Source organism: Haematobia irritans, chromosome 5, assembly GCF_050003625.1.
Source record: "Haematobia irritans isolate KBUSLIRL chromosome 5, ASM5000362v1, whole genome shotgun sequence".
Taxonomy (NCBI): Eukaryota; Metazoa; Arthropoda; class Insecta; order Diptera; family Muscidae; genus Haematobia; species Haematobia irritans.
In genome coordinates, this window is record NC_134401.1 from 80,066,453 (window position 1) to 80,089,733 (window position 23,281).

At 34.1% G+C, this 23,281-nt stretch overlaps 1 protein-coding gene across 4 annotated transcripts in view; it reads right to left on the bottom strand.

Annotated features, from left to right (window-relative positions):
* The window catches only part of Trpm (transient receptor potential cation channel, subfamily M), a 521,822-nt gene that overhangs the window by 484,705 nt on the left and 13,836 nt on the right, over window positions 1-23,281 (bottom strand). For all 4 annotated transcript variants that reach the window (XM_075313652.1, XM_075313649.1, XM_075313650.1 and 1 more), the window contains exon 2: window positions 10,195-11,098. The gene's annotated coding sequence lies outside the window, so the exon portion shown is untranslated. The remainder of the gene's footprint in view (window positions 1-10,194; window positions 11,099-23,281) is intronic.

Consider the following 23,281-nt stretch of genomic DNA (forward strand, 5'->3'; position numbering starts at 1 on the left):
CTAGAGGTATTTGGTATAGCCCCCATATGGACCGGTTTCCCGATTTTGCTTCTTGGGCGTCTATAAAGTGTATTTTCTATCCGATTTGCCTGAAATTGAAAATCTAGAGGTATTTGAAGACCACAAATTGATGTTGATGTTGATGTTGATGTTGATTATCGGTCCATGTTTTGATATAGCCCCCATACAAACCGATCTCTCGATTTTACTTCTTGGTCTTCTTGAATCCTTAGTTTTTATCCAATTTGCCTGAAATTGGAAATGTAGAGGTATTCTAGGAAAATAAAGAGATGTGCCGAAAATGGTGATTATCGGTCCATGTTTTGATATAGCTCCCATATAGACCGATCTCCCGATTTTACTCCTTGGGCTTCTAGAATCCGTAGTTTTTACCCAATTTGCCTGAAATTGGAAATCTAAAGGTATTCCAGGACCATAAAAAGTGTGCCGAATATATTGTGTATCGGTACAGTTTTTAATATAGCCCCCTTATAAACCGGCCCTCCGATTTGGTTTCTAGATTCTAGAACTACAATTAGATGTGCTGAATACTGTGTGTATCCTTCCATGTTTTGATATAGCCCCCATTACACCGAACTCCCGATTTAACTACTAAGGTTTCTAGAAATTGTAGTTTTTATCCGATTTGCCACAAATTGCAAATATACTGGCATCTTAGACCCATAACAAAGTGTATATGATTTAGTTTTATCGGTCAATTTGGTAAGGCATCCATATAAACTGATTTCACTTATTGAGGGTATAGAAGGCGCACTGATCATGAAAATTTCTTGACACTGAATGCAAAATTTCCAGATTTTACTTCTCGTAACCATTTAAATAATTGGGATGCAAATCAATATATAAGCTATATACATAAAACTGGAACGATTAGGTAGGTATTGAAAGCCTTCACAGTGGATAATCATTCACAAAAATATAATTATAAATGACAATATCGCCTTTTTTGGAAGGATATGGGGACACATATATGAGACCTAAATCCGAAAAAAAATCTTGCTGAGTTTTTGAAGTTGCAGTAGGTTTGCGCCAAGGCTCAGTACAAATATATGGGAGTTATAACATATCTAAATCTGTACTGATTTGACTAATTATTTCCAAGAAATAAATGCATAAAATATTATTTTCAAAATTGATTGAAGGGCGGTTAATAAATACGCTACATTGAAGTACGAAACTTGGAGAGGATGATTGGACTTCAATTACGACCCATACTTTTAATACAAGAACACTTGGGAATACAAGCGGACATCACTAAATTCGCCACCGTGGGGAGCCACCGTGGTGCAATGGTTAGCATGCCCGCCTTGCATACACAAGGTCGTGGGTTCGATTCCTGCTACGACCGAACACCAAAAAGTTTTTCAGCGGTGGATTATCCCACCTCAGTAATGCTGGTGACATTTCTGAGGGTTTCAAAGCTTCTCTAAGTGGTTTCACTGGAATGTGGAACGCCGTTCGGACTCGGCTATAAAAAGGAGGTCCCTTGTCATTGAGCTTAACATGGAATCGGGCAGCACTCAGTGATAAGAGAGAAGTTCACCAATGTGGTATCACAATGGACTGAATAGTCTAAGTGAGCCTGATACATCGGGCTGCCACCTAACCTAACCTAAATTCGCTTCTGAGATGATTGATATACAAAAATTTCAAGCCGCTGCATTCTAAATGTTACATAAAATGAATGAACTTTACTCTAACAATTAAGGTAACTATCATAAAAAAAGTTGCCATTTTTATATTTCATAACACATCCTTGCAATAATTATAAAAATATTTTGAAATGATGCAATTGCAAAAGTGGTTATATAAGCTAAAATGGTTAGGTTAGGTTAAAGTGGCAGCCCGATTTAGTTTCAGGCTCACTTAGACTATTCAGTCCATTGTGATACCACATTTAACTAAAAGCACCTATAATATATGGGCACTTCTAGTTTTAACCACTGAACCAACCAGTTTGTTCCAAAAACATTAACAGACTGCTTAAGTTAACGTTTTCCAGGTCCGCCAGTAACCTAAAGCTATATGCCCCTAAAATTTGCTTACGCCTTACACAAAATGCAGGACACTCACACAAGAGGTGTTTAATTGATTCCTTTTCCTCCGCATACTTCGCACCAATAGTTCTTGCAAATTTGCCTATCAGGCAGCGACCCGTTCCCCGGTATGTTCCAATGGCCAGGCACCCATATTAGGTGAATATTGTACTGCGCAGCCATCTCGTTGAGAGATTTGCGGCAGTCGATGGACGTTTTCGAGTAAAGAAACACAGAGTCCAAGGATTTTATTGCAGGTTGACTGTCTGAGTATATATTAATGCCAACAATTTTTGGAACATTACTAAATTACTAACATGAACCATTGTTTATAAATATATACTAAGAAGAGCGAACTTCTTTTACCAATTGGTAGGTCGTTAGAACCTGGGTTAGAAACAACGACTATATATGATGGACAAGGTACCTATTACTACTTGGTACCATATTCAAATAGGAGAATGCAATTTCCAAAGTAATTGAAAATTTTTACTTAAATTATGTCATTTAATAGTTTATTTTATCTAAACAAAAATACCAAAAACAAATAAATTATATTATATATTCTTCTCTACTTACCAAATTCAGACTTCCAGCAGAAATTACGCTATGTTTCAAGTAAACAACGTCTTGAAATTAAACTGTTGAAAAATATGTCCTATTTTTGAACGATTTGTGGTTTTGTAGTCAAGATGCAAAAATACAACAAATCTAAAGACAATTTCATTAATTTTAAAGAATTTTTCTGAATTATTAAAGTCAAGTTGACCTTAGCCCAACATTTTTTTCTTTCATGTTATGATGCCCATTTTTAAGTCAAATTACTTAATTAAAAGGACAATACGACTTCATTGAAAAGTTTATCGACTTTTGGACAAGGAAAAAAATGTGTCTTCTATGCTAAGCTAAGTTTGCATTTGTATTTGAAGGACATGAAATCTTTGGCCTCACGACAATAATTTTTTCAGTGTACTTATCGCATGTGGGAATTTGGTGTGTATCGATCCATCTTTTGGTATATATTAGAGGTGTGCACGTGAGTAATAGTTTACTCACGCTCACGCACACTCACGACTGAAAAATCATACTCACGCACACTCACGCACGATATTTTGTGGTAGGACTCACGCTCACGCACACTCACGAAAAGAAAATTTGTACTCACGCACGAAAACGTCATGACTCACGGAAAATACCGTGGCTCACGAAAAATATCGTGACTCTCGAAAAATATCGTGACTCACGAATAATTTTATGATTATGTTACCTTACCGAAGTGTCTGAAAACATGAGCATTAATAACATCGAGAGTGTTATTAAACTCGTAACATCTCAGCTGTCACTGAAATTGTAATTGAATTTAACTCTTAACCGTTTTATGTTGGAGATCTGGAATATTTTCGTGAGTGTAGTTCGTTGCTCACGCACACTCACTAACATATTATTTTCGTGACTCACGCTCACTTACGACATTTTAGTTTGCTAATCACGCCCACGCACACTCACGTTGTTGTCATGAGCGTGACTCACGCACGAATCACGAAAATGTTCGTGAGTCACGACAATTTCGTGTCACGTGCACACCTCTAGTATATATGTAGAGCGTCTCTTATTAAATCCACCCTAAATTCTATATACTTTCGAGTGATCCGCAACACTGAAAAAATATTTACGTGATATTAAAGATTACGCAACCTAAATTTTAGGATGCGAAATTTACAAAATATTAAGGACAAATTTCTTTAAAATAATGAAATTTTTATTAAAATAAAGTTTATTATCTTTGATTCAAAAATTGTTTTCATTAAATTTAGGACACAAATTTTGTAAATTTGCGTCCTTCTGTTAAAGTCGCGTCTCTTTGAACTAAGACTAATTTTCCTTAAAGTAAAGAAACACATTTTTGATTTAAAGAAATTACCATTAAATTAACTGAAATATTGAAACTTTAGATTTAAGATAAACACGCTTCAAATATAAGACTTATTTTGAGGATTTAGCGTCTTTGGTTTAAAGTTTTTTTAAAATTAAGAAAACATTTTTTACTTTGAAGTATCCATTATAATTTGTATTTTTAAACTGGCATTTGTATGTATGTGAATTGCTTTATTATTAAACCGCGAAAAGAGAATGAAAATTTGATAAATGAGATCTGTATCCTAATTTTAATTTAATTGGTCCTAGATTTAAAGCCAGATGGGTAGCTAAAAAATTTCTTTATTTTAAAGAAGCCGCATCTTTGGCTCGGAATCAATACCAAAATCCTTAAGGGAAGGTCAAAATCTTTGAATCCAAGTAAACTTTGTTTTGAGTGTACGACTAAGAGTTTTCAAAGGAAACTTTTGTATTTGATTCAAGGTGGTGAGTATTTAAGATGCGTTGATATGGCCGTATGCTCATAAGAAACTTATTTCTTACAAACAATAATTGTCCGTACAAAAAAAATCATTCATTTATTTCTGTCTTTATTATATCCGTTATCTATTGTACAGCGAAACACTGTGCGACGAGAAATCCAGCAATTCGCCAATTGGTTTAAAAGCTCTCTAAAATGGTGGCGGCATTTATTTAAATTAAATTCATGAAGTTTTACCATAAATTACAGACAACACTATGATGCTTTAGTATTGAACCAAGGTTAACCTTCACAATATTTGCTCGTGAGCGTTTTAGTGATTCTCCATGCTACTGCCACGTCTCGTCCCACGTTCCAATGCCACTTAGTCCTTAGAGAACGTATCAGAGGTTCCTGCTTTGTGTTTTTGCCTACCAGTGAGTATGTGTGCTTATGTAAACATCAACATTTCTTGTCTGTTTCTTTAGTGCCGACGTGTGTGTGTGAGTGCGTACGAAAATTAGGGAATTTCAGCGAATATTTATACCTAAATGAATACAATTAAAATAGTATTTGTGTACATGGGTATGTGTGTGTGTATGCGACAGTGTAAAAGTTCCCGGGTTTTTAACTTTTTGCCCTAAAATGGTCTATTGTGAGTATATTTGGACAAAGTTTTTGAAATGAATGTTTTGACCTTTTTGTGGGTGTCTTAAGGTGAATTTCAAAGGGAAACATTATTGAAATTTTAAATTTCGAAGTCTCTAATCTAATCAGCGTTTTAATTTCGCATCATCGCCACCGTTTAGGTAGGCGTATGGTTGAATGAATAGGACGAACCTAATTTTGACCATAAATTACAAATTTATTTGACTTATTCATCATAAATTTAATTTGTAGCCTTATTGATGTGTTATTATTTTAGCCGAGTAAATTTATTCCGCCTACACAATCATGTATAATTTTGATATACTGCTGCTGAGTCTAACATTATGGAAAAGCTCTTAAGTTGTCAGAGGTTGAAGGTGTTTTTCTTTTAATTGATGTTTTCATTATCTGTTGCAAATTTTATTCACTAAGTAATATTTATGGATTTATTTAAAACTTGTGTTGTGATTTAAAGTCATAAGAAAGGGCAAGTAAAATTCTTGCGTGCAAATATACCATTATGTTCTTCAAACATGTAGTCGTGTTTGTATTATCATGGTTGGTACTAGGTTCGATTTTCCAAGTGACATTGTAAGGAAGGATATTGAAAAAAATTGGACCGAGGTAATCCACCACAATTTTGTCTAGCTATTTAAAAAGTAGGTTTATACCTTCACTCATAGGATTTGTAACACATCAATATACTGGTCTCATATCCCATAAAGTATATTATGGGTCGTCATGAAATTCAGAGTTGCTCTAACGATGTCTGTCCGATTGTTCCTCCGTCTGTCTGTTGAAATCACGCTAACTTCCGAAATAATCTATCGACTTAAAACTTAGGTCCATTTCGGACCAAATTTGAATATCATAGTTTCCTGGAGGTGTAAATTTCATCCGATCCGGTTGAAATTTGGAACGTCATGTCAATATATGAACTCTAACCACCATGCAAAAATTAACCCTAGGTGCAAAGTTCCACAAAAGACTGATATCCACAATCTAATTACTTGGGTAGTGGCAACTCTGGCCGATGTCAAGGTATCTTAATACTTCTTAACATAGTCTTCTAAGTTGTAAGTTAGTCCATATGTAGTCTATGAACCGATGTGAACCTATTTTCGCATAGTAATTAGAGGGCTCCCAGAATAGGATCTTGATGTCAAATCTGGTTAGTATGAGATCTATATATAATTTGCGCCTATTAGGACCAATTTTGGCATTGTTCTTAGAGAGCATATACAAACATCACCAACTTAATTTCCGGTTTATAGGGGGGCTAAACCCAAAAGTGGGCTATTTACTTTACCATCCGATCTATATCAATAATAACTACTTGTGCCAAGATTCAGGTTTCGTTCAGGAGCTTGAGTGATTTCAATAGACGGACGGACATCGCAAGATCAACTCAATCTGGGACCAATTTTGAAGGAGAAGGGTGTAAAAAGAAACCATAATAAATTTTAATCTATTTATGTTATTTGAGTTTCCCATTAAAAGCTTTTTTAAAAATATCGCTAAATGAACCATTCCCAAAATTTGTGTCGAAATCTCCTAACTCGCGAATAATGCCAGATGTGCCTAACGTAGTGGATTACACTTTGGCGAGTCCACTTTTCGACAAAAAGTTTGAGACTCTAATCCCCAACAGTGAGGCGTGGTGCACACAGACCCCGGGGAATAAAGAATATATAGATTTCTACACTGATGGCTCCAAATTGGATGGACAAGTGGGGTTCGGAGTATATTCTAATGATCTGGAACTTCGAATAGCGAAAAGATTACCTAATCACTGTAGTGTTTTTCAGGCTGAAATATTAGCAATAAGAGAGGTGGCGAATTGGCTGAGAAGTAATGTTCCAAAAAAAATGTGGGCATTAATATATACTCAGACAGTCAACCTGCAATAAAATCCTTGGACTCTGTGTTCCTCAACTCGAAAACGGCCATCGACTGCCGCAAATCTCTCAATGAGATGGCTGAGCAGTACAATATTCACCTAATATGGGTGCCTGGCCATAGGAACATACCGGGGAACTGCGAACTAGAATTTGTTGGTATGCCCCTAGCTACCTGCAAGCTCATGCTGCGTGAGAAGGCTGTTATGATGGCATATGTTCGATGGGAGAATTGCAAGGGTTGTAACGACACCAAGCAAATATGGCTCCATTTCATCTTAAACCGCACACTAGATATGCTAATGTTCTCGAGACGTCAGATATCACTCCTGATATCTGCTATAACGGGTCGCTGCCTGATAGGCGATTTTGCAAAAACTATTGGCGTGAAGTATAATGACTATTGTATGAGCTGGCATGATGCGGAGGAAAAAGAATCAATTAAACACCTCTTGTATGAGTGTCCTGCATTTTGTGTAAAGCGCAAGCAACTTTTAGGAGCATATAACTTCAGATTACTGGCGGATCTGGAAAACGTTAACTTAAGCAGTCTGCTAATGTTTTTGGAACAATCTGGTTGGTTCAACGAAGAAATATAATCGAGAAGGTTCAACGGTTAAAACTAGAAGTGCCCATATGTAATAGGTACTTTTAGTTAATGTGGTATCACAATGGACTGAAGAGTCTAAGTGAGCCTGAATTTTAATCGGGCTGCCACTTTAACCTAACCTAACCTAACTCGCGAATAATGGGGAAATAAATAATGTTTTGAGTAATTTTACATATTTCTCAACTATTTATAGTTGGGATGTTGGAACCTTCTGCAGTTAGTTGGGGCACACTTATTGGAGAATATATCAGATCTTACTACACCCAGAAAAAGGTGACCCCTTCTTTAAGTTAAAATGAACTCATTGTGAAGAAAGTTTAACTTCGTATAGCGCCAAAGACATTTTTATTTGTTTAAACGATGTGATTTTCGTAGAAATTGGGTAGAATACATTCCATATATTAGTTAACATTTTCCTATATTTATGTACCACTATACTACAGAATGAAAAAAATTTAACTGAATTGAATTCATATATGGAATGATTTTATTGAACGTTTTTCATTCATTTGAACTTATATATTTGTGGTAAACCTTTTACTTCAAATTTAGAACTGCTTACCTTCGCTTTTCAATACAATTTTATGTATTTATATAAGCAATTTTTTCTTCAATAAAAGACATGTTTCATAAATATATTAAATATATTTATTTAGAATCAACCGCATCGACTGGCCTTGAAATATTAAAACACATTTTTTTCTTCTTCTAGTACCTTTCACTTTGTAAAAGTTGCTGCCTAGCAATTTTGTCCACCTTTAACAATTTCAATACCTACTGAATATTACCTGATAATTGAAGATTCCAAAATGTCGAATGAAGGGGTTGTTATAATGCTGGTGTTTTCTTTTTTTATAAACCAATTTTCAAAAACCGAACATTTTTCTCACTAATTTAAAATAACAAATATTTTATATATTTTATTTGTTTTTTTTTATTATATTAATTTACTATATTATTTTTAACAATCTCTCAGTATACCATAACAACGCGATTCCAAATAAAAAAACAAACCACGCGCAAACACATCGATTACATCGATGACAGGTATCGTTTACAGGTAGATAAAAGAAATGTAGGAAATTTTCCTATATTCTAACAAGTGTGTTTCCTTAAGTTTTGAAAGGATTTAATACTTCTTAGTACGAATGAACTAAAATATTTTTCTATGCCAAGTGTTATTCGTATGTATGATAAGCTTTCTATAATAAAGGAAGTCAGAATTATCATTTTATAAGAAATCTTACTAAATTTGAGGAAACTTGGTTTTAGTTCGGATTTTGTTTATTTTTACGAATGCTTTGTTATCAGTGAATAAAATTTTCTTCTTCAGTAGTAAATTCTTATACCCAGCGAAGAAAACAGTATTAGTAAAATTCCATGCCTTATTCTAGTTAATGAACTATTCCTAACTGCTTTCAATTTAGGATTTTTTTACTGAAACAAGTAAATTTTATTATTTCACACAAAAATTTAACTGAATGGAAATAAAATGGCTAAACTAAATTGATGAACATTTTTTCCTTTAGTTTCGAAGACACTTTTTTCTGGGTGTAGAGGCTATGGAAATGTATATTAACCAACACTGAAACATATGTATAGTAATATGTAAAAATAGTGAAAACATGGGCTTGTCATAGGACCGTTGTCCACCATTTCAAAGGCCGTTGCACTGAACTTGAATCACTTTTTAAGGAGTGATCCGAATTCAGTGTTTTGGTTGTGAATTAATAAATGTTGTGATATTTTGCCAAATAAATAATTTTTATAATATTTTATGATTATAAAAAAATTGAATTAAAAAAACTTCCTGTGTAGTTACAATAAAGACCATCTTTGGGAGGACATTTTTGGAAGTGTTTTTGAAGTCGTGCTATTAGAAGAAGTTCCAAATTTTTTTGCTGGGAAGCTTTAGTTGTTCAATATCAAACAATCACTCTTAAAAAGAAACCAACTCCCAATTTAGAAGACAGTGTTAAGAAATAAAACTATATCTTGCCATTGGCAACTGCTACCACAACCCAAGTAATTTTATTGTGCAGGGTGTTATTTTTTCAAATTCTGGGGGGAGATTGCTAAAATTTTTCTGGGGGGTCTAAGCCCCCTGCTCAAAGGCCTTCCTACGCCTATGCATATTTGCCTCTTTATTTCGAAATCTATCGATCATTTATCTCAAAAAATTACAGATTTCTTTGAATGTCATTAACTCTTATTGGGGTACCCTGTACCTCGGCGTACAACAAAAATAAAATAAATTTGTTATAATTTAAATAAAGAAACAAATATAGCATTAAAAGCAAACTTTGTTTGTCCAACACTTCGTTCATCTGAAAAGAAAACTGTATCTTTCCGTATACTCGTACTTGGTAATAGAAGTGTTTGCTGGGATATGTTTATGGTCAGATTTATTTGAAATATGGCCTTATCATCCTCATTTACTAAACATATTTATTCAAATTTGGCATCAGGCAATTCTTTTGCATGTTCAATATATCCCAGTTCAATTTTTATAGGTATGTCTGGAACTGGATAGTGTGCTACCAAATTCTCAAGACAAATGCTTACTGCTACAACACAAGCAACAGTGACCAATAAAATATGAAAATAAAATCTAATTGCATCTAACGAAAAGAGCTTGCTACTTACCACACAAGACAATTGATGGACGCGTTTAGTACAAATTTCAACGTTAACAATGGCCGAACAGGTAATAACAATAACAATAAAGATAATTATAACAGCAACAATTATGACCAAGTTTTTGGAATTTCGATTTTGGTTAATTTATACAGTCGATATATTTGGGCAGGCACAACACGTGTCTCCTTTTCTCAATCTCTATGTGGATGTACAGCGATAGCAGCACTACAACATCGATTGTATAGTGTTGGCCAATAGGTTTTCCAAATGGCCAGCCGGTCGGTCGGTCGGTCGGTCTTTCGATGATGATACACCAGCGATGATGGAAATTAATTTGATGGCCAACCGACACTGGGTGGCTGATTGGTGGCTATTGTTTTATCGCGTCACGATATAGCAAGAGTCCTGGAGTGGGAGTAAACAAAACACAGTAGCCCCATACAAGCTAATGGATGATATCGAAGACACCACCAAGACCAGTGATGGCAATACAAATAAACACTGACACTTTGGCCTTAATGGGGCACCATTAAAAGGAAACAATCTCACCCACCGGTAGCAAAGGAATTTAATTTGTTTTTATCCCAGCACAGCAATGTTTAATTTCGAATTAATTTCCATGGACTTTTACGTTTTTTATTCGATTTCGATGGGTATTTTTCCCACAAGATCACAAAATCACTACCACTAGTTTTGTGGGTCTTTGAGTATCGATGTCTGACCGTACGATATTTGCCTCTTTGGGCTTTAGTTGTTGTTGGTATTTTTATTATTTGTTATTTTTGTAATTTGTGTAGTCCGGGTGTGTTATTGATTACGTTGCATGACCTGTACGGGACTGGCCTGGCCTGGCATGAGATCCTATGAAATTATATTGGATTTCTGATTTTGATTTCGATTTAATTTGAATCTGTAAAGAAAACAAAAGAAAATGAGAAAATAAATAGGCATGCATTTGAATTGTAAATTATCTCTCTGCATAAAGAGGGGGAGGCAATGAGAGGGGAACACTCTTCCGCCAGCAATGTGATGGAGAGCCCGATGTGTGTTGCCTTGATTTGGAATGTTGCGATTTGTTATTCCTTGCATTTTACATTAGATCTGTCTACCATCGAGTACTCCTGTCGCACTGCCTCACTTTTGCTTTATGGGAAACAATAAAAAAAAATATTCAATGCGTTTGGAATAAATAAAACCCATTTCGATTGTTATATGAAATGTACGACGGTGATCGAATTTGGTGGTAAAAAGAGGTGGCATATTGTGTGTAAAAAATTGTGCTCAAGATGTTGACTCATTGGTGTCGTGTCCTATGTTGAAGGAAGTGTTTTACACATCTAGACATCAAGTTAGATACCCAACTATTACACACAAAGACAAACGAATATACAATTTTGTAAAAGGTATTTTCGTTTACAACAAACTTACCCGATGATACCCCAAGTGATTTAATAATTAAAAATTGCTTTATTTTTATAGTTTATTTAAAGACAAACAAGCTTCATAAAAAAAACTTTAATCGACATGCTTTGCTACATAATTACAGATATTAAGAAATTCTTATTATTACAGATCTCGGATCCTCAGATCAAAAAAAAAATAGTCGCCAAAAAAGTAGGGAAAATGTTCTTTTTTGATCCGGAAGTAGTGCTAAATTGGCAAAAGGCGATGTATTTTACATGGGCTTGACATGCCCACCATTTCAACAGTCTTTGCACTACATTTACATCACTTCTTAAGGTGTGATCCGAATTCAGTAACAATTTTTATAATTTTTTTTTTTTATGATTTTTTAATGCATTCTACCGCTTGTCTGAAACGTTTGACCTCAAATATTTTCAAAAATTCGCAATTTTTCCAGAATTTGTAAACTCAAACAAAAATTGACCCCTCTATTTCACTAAAGCCAATTTAACTTTATTTAAGTTCATGGAAATATTAAGTTTAGAGAAAGTTAGTTAAATGCACTAAAAAACGGGGAAAAATTATACACAAATGAAGCATCAAGATTTACTAAATTCGTACTTCTCACAAAGTAGTTCTTAATTCTTTAAATTTGTAAATTTTACTATAAATGTGCCCATCATTCTTGCAATTTTTAACTCCGATTTTTTCCTTTATATACTAGTGCTATGTACCAAATTTCAATCGGATCAGATGAATTTTGCTCCTCCCAGAGGCTCCGGAGGTCAAATCTGGGGATCGGTTTATAGAGGGCTATATATAATTAAGACCGATATGGACCAATTTTTGCATGGTTGTTAGAAACCATATAGTAACACCACGTACCAAATTTCAACCGGATCGGATGAATTTTGCTCCTCCAAGAGGCTCCGGAGGTCAAATCTGGGGATCGCTTTATATGGGGCTATATATTATCATGAACCGATATGGACCAGTTTTTGCATGGTTGTTATAGACCATATACTAACACCACGTATCAAATTTCAACCGGATCGGATGAATTTTGCTCCTCTAAGAGGCTCCGGAGGTCAAATCTGGGGATCGGTTTATATGGGGGCTATATAATTATGGACCGATATGGACCAATGGTTGTTATAGACCATATAATAACACCACGTACCAAATTTCAACCGGATCGGATGAATTTTGCTCCTCCAAGAGACTCCGGAAATAAACAATGAATTAGTTTATAAATAAATAACAATTAAATAAAGTTAATTTTGTGTTTCTTTTCTCAAGTGGCGTCCTTTTTTCGACGACGAAAATTTTTTTTTCATAAAGACCATAACATTTTAAGTTGTGACTATGTTCTTTTAACTGGAGGAAAAACATTTTTGACGAATATCATAACATTTAAGATAGTGACCATTTTCTTTTAATGGAAACAAAATTCTTTTTATCAATATAATAACATTTTAGATGAGGACAATTTTGTTTTTCTGAGAACCATGTTCACTGAGCCAACATGGTTGCAGGTGAAAATGTTACATGGTCGCCGCAAAAATAGCTCCTATCATATTATTTTGCTCTTCGGATATGATTATGGCAATCATGTTTCTTCTCTGCGTGTGCGAAAAACGAATATCTTCATTTATCTCCGTAAATAGGTTCTCAAACCCAGGGATGTTAACTTATTTATGCGAAATAATATGCCTGCCCATTTTTTCGTGCGAAAACCCAGGGTTGTGTAAATATGTGCTAAAATGCTCAAAACAAACTTTTCGCGTTTATTCCGCGCTAACGTTTTTTATATGGAGTATAACAGGTTTTCGTGCGAAAAAGTGATTTAACAAGTGAAAAAAATTAAAAATTTCTAATAAATTTTCTTGAATTTGTCGAATTTATTTTTGTGATGTCAGCGCTTGTGGTACTGTTTAGTTAAATTTTTCTAAAAAAATCTAAGTTTTCCAAAATAAACCAAAATTTTCTTCCTGTTGAGTTCACTGTTTTTTTTCAGTGTACCATCTAATTAATTATCAAACTGTTTTTAACCTATTTGAAACAAAAAAGTTAAAATTACCCATTATAAATATGAAAAAAAAAACGAATTGTAAAAAATTTAATTGAAAGAACTTCCCGTGTAGTTAAAATAAAGAAAAACGTTGACATTTTTTGAAGTGCTTTTAAAGTTGTGCCTTTAGAACAACTTCATTTTTGCTGGGAAATTTTGAAATTATAAATATAAATAACGTACAATTTTTATGCACAATTTTACAATTAAAAAAAATTGAAGACGCGGTTAAACATTGTAATTTTAAACATTCATGTTCATCACATTCAAATACACTGAAAAATTATGAAAAATGATGGTGGCCATTGTGCGATAGAAATTAAACGAGGAAGTTCCTTTTTAAGCTATTCAAGGTTGACACATGCTGAGTGCAAGATGCTTTGCACTGAAAAAAACGCTTCCCCGATTCCAAATATTTCGACTGTAAACTAATGATTTTGGTTTTGAAGCGCAGAATTCAAGTAAGGATAAAGTTAAGGCAAAATTCTCTTTTAAATTTAAGTTTCGGGTACTTAACCCTTTCGACGCCGAATTTTTGTAGGTATCGCTAATTTTTTTTATCTTTAATCATGTTGAAGTTATATAAGAAGCGTCTAGCCAAAATTTCGGGTCGCCACCCCTATTCGTTTAGGCGGTAGAGAATGTTGCCTGTGGGCAACATCGGGCAATTGTGGCTATAAAATAGTTTGATAGACGTATTACGTTTTATTGCAAATTTTAAAATTTTGTTGTCATTTTTACAGTAAATATATACTTGGATTCGGACGTGAGTGAAATTTCACTCAGGCTCAGGCACATTCACGAAGAAATATTTGTACTCACGAACGCCATGTGCGTAGGAATTCACGCCCACGCAAATTCACGAAATGAAAAGTAATAATCGCGCAAGCTCACGCACGAACAACGTTCATGCCTCATGCTCCCGCACGATTCACGACAATTTTCGTCATGTCAAATATGTAATTTTACTAACATAATTGCCCAAAGTTGCCCGCAGGCAACTGTTGTTTTTTTGCAATTCTAAGATTTGACTTCCACAAATATTTTATTTGATATGTACTACAACAGATTTGATGAAAACTTTCAACATTTTTGTTGTAATTTTTTTAAAAAAGTGACATGTATAAACACCTTTTTCCAAAGTTGCAAATATTCTGTTGTTGAGGGGCACTAATGAAAAAAATTTTGCTAATTGTCAACCAAATTATTTGTTGTTTTATTCAACTTGAAGAAAACACAAGTAGCTTTCGATACCGTTACAGTTTTGTGAACAAACACAAAAACAACGCTGACCGTTAGTCACAAAACTCAAAAAGTTGCCCATACACTGAAAAAAAGCATACCCGGTTCCAAAGATTTTGTCTTGGCGCCTTAAAAATATATCCACACAAAGAAAATTTCATTAAAACCTTTTTCTACCAGTTAATGCCCTAAGGTGAAACATAATATGTTTGAACAATACAAACAATGTTTTGTTTGGACCAATCCTGAAAATATATATGCTTGAAGCAAAATGAGTTTGGGGTATATGTTACAGAAGCGATTTTTTGAGGGTGTATAAAGTTCAATAGACCATACACATAAGTTCAATATGAACTAAATCAAAAAAAAATCGTATGAATTTGGCGCCAATGATTTTTATACCCTCCACCATAGGATGGAGGGTATATTAACTTTGTCATTCCGTTTGTAACACACGAAATATTGATCCCAGACCATATAAAGTATATATATTCTGGGTCGTGGTGAAATTCTGAGTCGATCTGAGCATGTCCGTCCGTCCGTCTGTTGAAATCACGCTAACTTCCGAACGAAACAAGCTATCGACTTGAAACTTGGCACAAGTAGTTGTTATTGATGTAGGTCGGACGGTATTGCAAATGGGCCATATCGGTCCACTTTTACGTATAGCCCCGATATAAACGGACCCCCAAATTTGGCTTGTAGACCCTCTAAGAGAAGCAAATTTCATCCGATCCGGCTGAAATTTGGTACATGGTGTTAGTATATGGTCTCTAACAACCATGCAAAAATTGGTCTACATCGGTCAATAATTATATATAGCCCCTATATAAACCGATCCCCCGATTTGGCTTGCGGAGCCTTTAAGAGAAGCAAATTTCATCCGATCCGGCTGAAATTTGGTACATGGTGTTAGTATATGGTCTTTAACAACCATGCAAAAATTGGTCCACATCGGTCCATAATTATATATAGCCCCCATATAAACCGATCCCCAGATTTGGCTTGCGGAGCCTCTAAGAGAAGAAAATTTCATCCGATCCGGCTGAAATTTGGTACATGATGTTAATATATGGTCTCTAACAACTATGCAAAAATTGGTCTACATCGGTCAATAATTATATATAGCCCCTATATAAACCGATCCCCCGATTTGGCTTGCGGAGCCTTTAAGAGAAGCAAATTTCATCCGATCCGGCTGAAATTTGGTACATGGTGTTAGTATATGGTCTCTAACAACCATGAAAAAATTGGTCCACATCGGTCCATAATTATATATAGCCCCCATATAAACCGATCCCCCGATTTGGCTTTCGGAGCCTCTAAGAGAAGCAAATTTCCTCCGATCCGGCTGAAATTTGGTATATTGTGTTAGTATATGGTCTTTAACAACCATACAAAAATTGTTCCATATCGGTCCATAATTATATATAGCCCCCATATAAATAGATCCCCAGATTTGGCTTGTGGAGCCTCTAAGAGAAGCAAATTTCATCCTATCCGGTTGAAACTTGGTACATGGTGTTAGCATATGGTCTCTAATGACCATGCAAAAATTGGTCCACATCGGTGCATAATTATATATAGCTCCATATAAACCGATTGCCAGATTTGACCTCCGGAGCTTCTTGGAAGACCAAACTTCATCTGATTCAGTTGATATTTGGTACGTGGTGTTAATATATGTCCTGAAACACCCATGCAAACATTGGTCGAAATCGGTCCATAATTATGTATAGCCCCCATATAAACCGATCCTCAGATTTGACCTCCGGAGCCCCTTGGAAGAGCAAAATTAATCGGATTCGGTTTAAATTTGGTACGTGATGTTAGTATATGCACGCTCACAAAAACTCGCTTCTGTAACATATACCCCCAAACATATTTTGCTTCAAGCATATACATTCTTGGGTATTGCCCAAACATTTATACGTTTGATCTCTACCAATATATAATATGTTTGAAAGCATATTTGTCTAAACAATTTATGTTTGGGTAGTCTAAGTTCCAAACATTTTGTATTTTTGCATCCAAATTCAATAATGTTGTCTTCCAAAAAACAATATGTTATTTTGTGAACATATAATATGTTTGGAAGCATTTTGCACCCAAAAATATTATATGCTTAAAAAAATTCTCCCAAACAATATTGTGCTCACAATTTTATTTATTTATTTATATATTTACAATCATAGTGAATTATGAAAATAAACAGGTAATATAGGTGCTAACAACATAGGTTTTCAACCTGAATGCTCAAAATTTTGTTTATGCCTAATTGTATATTCCCCCACATCTTTCTCACTTCCAAGACATTTTTTAGTTCTTAGCACCTTTTTCTGTAATACAAACATTGTAGAAGAAATTATTCAATTTTTTTTTATTTTAATTTTACCTTTTGCCGGACGGGGATTCGAACAGCGGACCACACAGTTTGTAAGGATCAAAGAAGTAGCTGATCAATTGCCCAAGGAAAAATAAAATGTTAATTTTGTAATAACAAGCAACAACCACCAACTTAATTCAATATCGCTCCCTGTTAAATAGCGCTCAAAGCTACTAAACACATATATGTTTATAGGCTATTTCTAAATTAATATATGTTTGCATCCAAGCATATTATATTTACAAACATTTTATGTCCCAAACATAATATGTTCTAACATATTAACATATATGTCCCAAACATGTTATGCTAGTTTATGAAAATTATATGCTTGCACTCAAAAATATTGTGTTTAAAAATTTGTGTTCCAAACATATAATGTTTATAGCCAAACATATGAAAAACAGTCTTTTTCATCCGTGTGGTATCCAACAACCATGCATGAATTGGTTCATATCAGTCCATAATTATATATAGCCCCCATATAAACCGATCCCCAGATTTGACCTCCGGTGCCTTATGGAGAAGCAATATTCATCCGCCCCCATATAAACCCCCATATAACCGATCCCCCATATAAACCGATCCTCAGATTTGACCTCCGGAGCCCCTTGGAAGAGCAAAATTAATCGGATTCGGTTGAAATTTGGTATCTGGTGGTAGTATATGATATTTAACAACCATGCCAAAAGTTGTCCATATCAGTCCATAATCATATATAGCCCCCATATAAACCGGTCCCGAGATTTGGTTTTGGAGCCCCTTGGAGGAGTAAATTTCCTCCGAGTCAGTTGAAATTTGGTACATTGTGCTAGTATATGGTCGTTAACAACCATGCCTAACTAGGTCTATATCGGTCTATAGTTATATATAGCCCTCAGATAAATCGATCCCCAATCACACAAAAATTTGTCCATATCAAGTTCATAATTGTATATATCCCCCATATAAGCGACCCCCATATTTCAATTCTGGCTCCCTACGTACCGTGCAAAAGTCCATATCGATTCGTTATTATTTGTAGACTTACATACCTTTTTGTCTAATATATACCACGTGTGGACTAACTCACAATTAGAAAACGATTTAAGATACCACAACCCAAGTAATTCGATTGTGTATTACAGTCTTTTGTAGACGTTTCTACGCAATTCATGGTGGAGGGTACATAAGATTCGGCCTGGCCGAACTTACGGCCGTTTATACTTGTTTTTGTTTTTGCTTTAATTTTAGTTAATATTATCTTCCATGAGAGGGTATAATTTTGTGAGTTGTAGTTAAATAGTACACCAGAGCATTTAATTTTCCTGGTTTTAACACGCTTTTTCGAAATCTCAAAATGTGGAGAATAATTTAGTTCAATTTTCCCACGACGTAGTTCATTCTTGCTATAAAACAGTTTACTTTTTTCTGTGTGTGAACTTCTCTCTTATCACTGAGTGCTGACCGATTCCATGTTTAGCTGCTCCTATTTATAACCGAGTCCGAAAGGCATTTCATTTGGAAGTGGAACCACTTAGAGAAGTGGCTCGCTTCACTTAATTATAAGGACAAAACGACTTCATTAAAAAGTTTCTCGACTTTTGGACAAATAAAGAAACCTTTTGTCAGAAAAATATATCCTCTATGCTCAGCAAAAACGCGTTTGTATTTTAAGAACATGAAATCTTTAACGTCACGACAATATTTTTTCAGTGTGGTATTATTCATATTTTTAAGGTTGATGTTTTCTTAAAAAATATTAGGGGACTTTATGCATAGTCCCAAAATTGGTGAATATCAGTATACTCACCAAAAATAATTTCTTTATGTGTGCCTTTTGTACGTAAATTATATCCGATATTGTTTGTGTTTATTAAGTGCGAGGCAACTTTTATTGTATTCGAAAATTTGCCATACGTGACATTGAGTACCGTTTTGCTACCAAGTAGTTCACTATGTTGTTTATTTATTTAGATATATTTATTGGCTAAGGATGCACAGTGGGTGTCCCCAATTTCAAAACATTTTTTTCACATGTATTTGAATTTAAATAATTAGAAACCTTTCTATTAACACAACCTATGAGGATGACTGTATTCAGCTTATCAGAATCTGAACATGGACAAGTCAAGTCAATGAACATCAACAACATCGCACTACACTGTAAAATTTTTAAATTCATAGGAAAGATTATGTAACCTAAATTTTAGGACACCCAAATTTCTAATTATACAATTATTTTTCGAGCTTCATGGACAGATATAGATTAAGGAACATGGTCAATAGAGCCATTGAAAAGAAAACGCCAGATACAAATCTATACACGCCTGGACTGTACATGTTTCGGTTCGGGCGAATGAACCTTTCCACAGCCTTTAGTATAGATCTGGCTGGGAGAGATGACTCAATTTTGGGCCCTTTATGCTAACTCCTTATGGAGAAAACATTTGGGAAATTTCCTCTTACAAATTGAACCATCTTTTCTCCCACTGTACATCATCTTTTCATATAACTTACAAGCCCCTTAATCTAATTTTTATTTCGTTTTGTTACATAGTAATGCAACAACACGAAATTTATTTTTTAGAAAGCTAATTTGTTAGAATTTACCTAAGTGGTGAACAGTCCGGCGTTTTCTTTTCAATGGCTCTATTGACCCTGTTCCTTAATCTAAAACTCGAAAAATAATTGTATAATTAGATATAATGCATTTGGACGTCCATTGCCTGTTTCGGTATCAGGCTAACATGAAATATAACACCCAAATTTCTTTAAAATAAGGAAATTTTAATTCAAAGAAAGATCATTATCTTTGCTTCAAAAATAGTTTTCTCTAAATTTAGGACACGTATCTTTGAAATTTGCATCCCTCCGATTAATTCGTAAGTCTTTAATGTAAGGCTAATTTTCCGTAAAATAGAGCTAGTAAAGCCAAAACCCAACAGACATTAACAACAGTTCCCTATGTGGCGCAGTTTTGTAGCAAATATACCTTAAACTACACTGAAAAAAACATGCCCGTTTCCAAAGATTTTGTCTTTACTTTAACGATTTTGGTATTGATTCCGAGCCAAAGAGGCGGAGAATACAAGTAAGGAAACTTTTAAGACACAATTCTCTTTTAAATTTGGGTTTTGTGTACTTGCTTCTAGAACGCAAATTTTAATTTTTCGCTTTCTCAGCTTTTTTTCTTCATATGCTATCAAAGTCCTTTAAAAACGAGTTAACGGCAACTTTATTTTCCAAATTAGGACTCGACTTCCAGTAGAAATTATGCTATGTTTTTAAAATAAAGTTTTGAAAAACATGTCCTATATTTGAACGATTTTTTGCTTTGTAGTCAAGATGCAAAAAAATATTTAGCTTTTTCTGGCTTTCTTTTAATTTCTTTAGCTATTTGGGGGAAATCTAGTGGTATTTGTTGAAATAATTCTGGCAACGCTGTTGCGGATCCTCTTGGAAGAGTAGCCCCCATATTAACCGATCTCCAGAGTTGGAACCTCTTGGAGGAGTACATTTCATCCGATCCGGTAGACGTTTTTTTTTCAAAACAACAACGTTTGCGATCCCCTCTTTCCAAACGTTTTATATTTTGCCCATTGTTTCACACAAATGTTGAAAAATACAAAGAACCAGATGTTTGTTACTAATAGTGTTTACATTCTGAAAATAAAGCATTTTTATACACCGAAAAAAATTAAACTGTAGGTATAAGAAACTACCTCGCGAGAAAATTGAACTAAATTGTATTCCTCATTTTGAGATTTACACAAAGCGTTGTTAAATCTAGGAATCATGACCATTTTAATTTTTTCTGTGTAAACAATTACTCGTTATGCACAACTACGCAAATTTACGCTTAAGTTTAGTTGTTTTAGACTCACACTGAAATACAGTGAAGCCACCAGGAAGAAAAATTTTGTTTAATTTTAGATTATTTTTAGCACATTTTAACTAAACTGTATTACAAACGCTGACATTACGCCGATATCACAAAAACAAGTAAATATTTTTCGACAAATTCAAGAAAATTTATTAGACATGATTAATTTTTTTTTTCACTTGTTAACTAAAATTTTGTAGTTTGAAGGAAAAAATGGAGTTCAAAATTGCAAGAATGTTTTTAGTGTAGTATAATAATTCTATGAACTATAATAAAGTTAAATTGACTTTAGTGAAATAGAGGATTCACTTTTTTTAGCGTAGACTATAAATTCCATTGTAGTTGTTTATCTTCTATTATAATTGAGTGCAGTCTGTTTTTATGTTTAGCCCAATGACGACCAGGGTTGCCAGAATTGTTTCACCAAAAACCGCTAGATTTGCCCCAAAAAATAGCTAAAAAAGCTAAAAAATAGAAATTTAACAAACTTAAAAGCATATTAATTTAATTGTATTCATTTTAATTCATTACACTCAAAAAAAAGTGAACTCTCCATTTCACTAAAGCCAATTTAACTTTATCTTAGTTCATGGAACTATTATGTTTGGAGAAAATTTCCTTTACTCTAATAATTTTTTGCGTACGTTAGTTAAATTAACTAAAACCGAGAAAAAAATATACACAAATGAAGCATAAAGATTAACGAAATTCGTGTCTTCCACAAAATAGTTCAGTATTTCTTAAAATTTGTAAATTTTACTGCAAATGCGTTCATCATGAACTTCGTATGTCACTAAAGACATTCTTGCAATTTTGAACTCCATTTTTTTCCTTCAAACTACAAAATTTTATTTAACAAGTGAAAAAACTTAATTATGTCCAATAAATTTTCTTGAATTTGTCGAAAAATATTTACTTATTATTATGACATCGGCATGATGCCAGCGTTTATAATACTGTGTAGTTCAAATTTTCTAAAAGTATTCAAAATTTTCTAAAATTAACCGAAAGTTTTCTTCCTGGTAGGTTTACTGTTTTTTCAAGTGTACAAAATATCAATATGTTTCGTTTTAATTGGCTTAAATCCGCTGAATTAATGATAAATTCGTGAACGTGTACACTTTTGCTAATTTTACCCATGAGAGTAAAACCCATTCTTATGGGAGCCACCGTGGTGCAATGGTTAGCATGTCCGCCTTGCATACACAAGGTCGTGGGTTCGATTCCTGCTTCGACCGAACACTAAAAAGTTTTTCAGCGGTGGATTATCCCACCTCAGTAATGCTGGTGACATTTCCGAGGGTTTCAAAGCTTCTTTAAGTAGTTTCACTGTAATGTGGAACGCCGTTCGGACTCGGCTATAAAAAAGGAGGTCCCTTGTCATTGAGCTCAACATGGAATCGGGCAGCACTCAGTGATAAGAGAGAAGTTCACCAATGTGGTATTACAATGGACTGAATAGTCTAAGTGAGCCTGATACGTCGGGTTGCCACCTAACCTAACCTAACCTTACTGTCTTGCAAGTTTATACTGAATAACTTTTATTGGAAAATTACCCAAACAAACCTTTTGTTGTCCAATTTTCGTAAATGTAATTCGATTCCATTAAGAAATAGCAGATTTCTTTTTATCGCGCGTTTAATAACGTTTTGATTGTTTTTTATGTTAAACAAATAATACCATATTCAAAACTTTATTTCCTTAATTTTTTTTGTTTTTGCATACACTGAAGAAAAGCATGCACGGTCCCAAAGATTTTGTACACTAATGATTTTGGTATTGATTCCGCGTTAAATTTGAATTTATTCGTTTTTTTCACCTTTTTCTTCATGAGCTATCAAAGTGCTAAAAACGTGCTAACGACAATTTAAATTTCCAAATTCAGATTCGATTTCAAGTAGAAATTATTCTATGTAGCAATTATTATATGCGTTCAAAAAAACATCTTCTATTTTTGAACGCGTTTTTGGTTTGTGGTCAAGATACAAAAACTCCACATATTTAAAGACTATTTCATTAAGTTTAAGAATTTTTCAGAATTGACCCTTGCCTAACAAAATTTTCATTCGTGTAAAGAAACCCATTTTTAAATTGAATCACTTAACTATAATACAGTGACAAAAAG